The sequence below is a fragment of the Gorilla gorilla genome, chromosome X (genome assembly GCF_029281585.2).
Source record: "Gorilla gorilla gorilla isolate KB3781 chromosome X, NHGRI_mGorGor1-v2.1_pri, whole genome shotgun sequence".
Classification (NCBI taxonomy): Eukaryota; Metazoa; Chordata; class Mammalia; order Primates; family Hominidae; genus Gorilla; species Gorilla gorilla.
In genome coordinates, this window is record NC_073247.2 from 100,503,879 (window position 1) to 100,507,734 (window position 3,856).

Consider the following 3,856-nt stretch of genomic DNA (forward strand, 5'->3'; position numbering starts at 1 on the left):
ACTTTACTGAAGTCGTTTATCAGTTCCAGGAGCCTTTTGGCGGAGTCTTTTGGGTTTTCTAGGTATAGAATAGTATCATTAGTGAAGAGAAATAATTTGACATATTTGTTATGTGAATTCCTTTTATTTATTTATCTTGCCAGATTTCTCTGACTAGAACTTCCAGATCTTTTTCAGAAGAACTTCCAGAATGTTGAAGAGTAGTAGTGAGAGTGAGCATCCTTGTCTTGTTTCAGTTTTCAAGAGAAAAACTTCCAGCTTTTTCCTATTTTGTATAACGTTGGCTGTGGGTTTGTCATTAATGGCTTTTTATATTTTGAGGCTTGTTCCTTTTTTGCTTCATTTGTTGATGGTTTCTATCATGAAGGGATGTTGATTTTATTGTGTTTTCAAGGAAGAGATAGAGGAAAATGACAGAATAGAAGGCTCCACTGATCATCCCCCTCACATGGACATCAATTTAACAACTATCTACACAGAAAAACAAAAACAAAAACAAAAACTTTATAAGTACCAAAAATCAAGTGAACCTTCATAGTACCTGACTGTAACATCATATCACTGAAAACGGCACTGAAGAGATAGAAAAAAACAGTCTTGAATCATGAATGCCACCCCCTCTGCCACCCCCAGAAGCAGCAGTGTGGTACTGAGGGCATCTCTGGGTGCTGGAGTAGGGAGAGCAGAGCAATTGTGCAACATTGAACTCAGCGCTTTTCTATTAGAGCAGAAGGGAAAACTGAACCCACCTAACCTGATGGCTGCCCATAGAGGTAGCATTTAAACCAACTCTAGCTAGTGGGGAATAATGGATCCCAATGGTTGTAACTTGAGCTGCCATAAATCTTGCCACCAAGGGCTAAAGTGTACTCGATCTCTTAAGTAAACTTGAAAGGCAGTCTGGATTAGAAGGACTGCAACTCTTAGGCAAGTCCTCGCGCTAAAATAGGCCCACAGACAGTGAACTAGGGGGACACATGACCTGCTGAGACACCAGATGGGGAGGCTTAGGAAGTGCTGGCATCAGCCCTCTCCCTAACCCAAGGCTGCATGCCTCACACCTCCAAAACATACCCCTTCCATCCACTTTATGAAGGAAAGGGAAGAGTGGAGACGACTTTTGCTTGCATCTTGGAAATGAGCTCAGCAGTAGCAGGATAGAACATTAGTCAGAGTCATCTGGACCCCATCCCAAACAATTCTAGACACAGCCTGGGTCAGAAAGGAATCTGCTGCCTTGAAGGAAGGAACCCAATCTTTCCAGACTTCCTTACCTGCTAACTGAAGAGCCCTTAGGTCTTGAATAACCAGCAGCAGTACTCAGGTACTATGTCTAAGACCATGAGTGAAACACTGAAACTTGCTGACTTTGGGTACCAGCAAGGCCACAGAGGGGTAGAGCATCAAGAAGGCTCTTGAGTCTCCAATTCCAGGACTTGATTCTTGGATGTCATCTCTGGACCTTCCCTGAGACAGAGGGGAGCCTACTGCCCTGACGGGCTAGTCCTAGTCCAGGCAGCATTCACCACAAGCTGACTTAAGAGCCTTTGGGCTTTAAGGAACACTGGTGGTAGTCTGACAGCAATCTCCATGGTCTGTACTGGCAGTAGCTACTTGGTGAGGTTCCTCTGCCTTTGGAAAAAGGAAAGAGTGGGAAAGACTGCATCTTGTAGTTTCAATGCCAGCTTAGCACAGTACAACAGAATAACTGGTAGACTTCTAAGGTTTCTGACTGTAGTCTCTGTCTCCCAAAACAGCACCTCTGGACCCACCCACGGCTTGGGTGAACTTGCTGCTCTGAAGGAAGGGACACAGGCCTAGCTGACTTTGCCACCTTCTGATTGTAGAGCTGCAGGGTTTGAGCAATAATTGGCTGTAGCCAGAGAATGTCAGGGTTGCTTGTGACATCAGCTTTAGGTGGCTCAGAACATAGAGAGAGACTCCATTTGTTTGGAAGAAAGGAAGAGAAGAGAACAAGAGTCTCTGCTCGGTATTTCAGAGGTTTCTCCTGTACGTTGTCCACGACCATCAAGACAATATCTCTAGGAGTCTGCAAGAACTACATTGTTACTGGGCTTGGGGTGCACCTTAAAGCAGACACAGCTTAGATCACAATATCCAAGTTTTTAAAAATATCTGGAAAGCCTTCCCAGGGAGGATAGGTACAAACAAGCCCAGACTGCGAAGACCACAATAAATACTGAATTCTTCAATGCCCGGATGCTGAAAAACATCTACTAGCATCAACGCCCTCAAGGAAAACATGACCTCACAAAATCAACTTAATAAGTCACCAGTGACCAATCATGAACAAGCACACATATGTGACCTTTCAGACCAAGAATTTGAAATAGTTGTGTTGAGAATATTCAAAGAAATTCAAGATAGCATGGAAGACATTCATAATTTTATCAGATAAATTAAACATAGATCTTGAAATAACTGAATCAAGAAGAAATGTGGGGGCTGAAAAATGCATTTGACATACTAAAGAATTAGAGTCTTTTAAGAGAAAATTTGATCAAGTTGAAGAAAGAATTAATACGCTTAAAGATAGTCTTTTTAAAAACACACAGAGGAGACAAAAGAACAAAGAATAAAAAAATAAGCACGCCTACAGGACATAGAAAATAGCTTCAAAAGGGCAAATCTAAGAGTTACTGGCATTAAGTAGGAGGTAGAGATAGAGATAGGGGTGCAAAATTTATTCAAAGTGATAATAACAGAGCTTCCCAAACAGACAAAGATATCAGCATCCAAGTACAAGAAGAATAACAAGGAGATTTAACCCAAAGAATATTACCTCAAGGCATGTAATAATCAAATTCCCAAAAATCAAGTGTAAAGAAAGGACTCCAAAAGCAGCAAGAGAAAAGAAACTAATAAAGTACAATGAAGATCTAATACATCTGGCAGAAGAATTTTCATTGGAAACCTTACAGGTCAGGAGAGGTTGACATTACATATTTGAAGTGCTGAAGGAAAAAATAATCATTTATCCTGAAAAGGTATATCTGGTGAAAATGTACTTCAAACATGAGGGAGAAATACAGACTTTCCAACACACACACAAAAAAACTAAGGGATTTCATTAACACTGGATCTGTCCTACAAGAAATGCTAAAGGGAGTACTTCAATCAGAAAGAAAAGGATGTTAATGGGCAGTAAATAATCACCTTAAGGTATAAAACTGACTGAAATAGTAAGTACACAGAAAAAAACAAAACCACCGTTATTAGTTTGTTCTCACATTGCTATAATCAAATATCTGAGACTGGTCAGTTTATTTAAATAAGAGGTTTAATTTGCTCACAATTTCACAGACTGTATAGGAAGCGTGATGCTGGCATCTTCTCAGCTTCTGGGTCAATCTCAGGAAACTGACAATCATGGCAGGAGGCAAAGAGGGAGAAGTAGTTCATATGGCCAGAGAAGGAGCAAGAGAGAGGGAAGGGGGAGTTTCTCCACACTTTTAAACAATCAAATCTCATACAAACTCACTCAATGTTATGAGAACAGTAGTACCAAGTGGAGATGGTGCTGAAACATTCATGAGGAATCCATCCCCATTATTCAATCACCTCCAATCAAACCCCACCTCCAACATTGGGGTTTACAATTTGACATGAGATTTTGTGGGGACACTAATCCAAACCATATCGTTCTAGCCCTGGCCCCTCCCAAATCTCATTTCTTTCTCACATTGCAAATTACACTCATGCCTTCCTCAACAGTTTCCCAAAGTCTTAACTTATTTCAGCATTAACTCAAATGTCTAAAGTCCAAAGTCTCATCTGAGACAAGGTTAGACTCTTCCACCTATGAGCATGTAAAGTCAAAAACAAGTTAGTTACT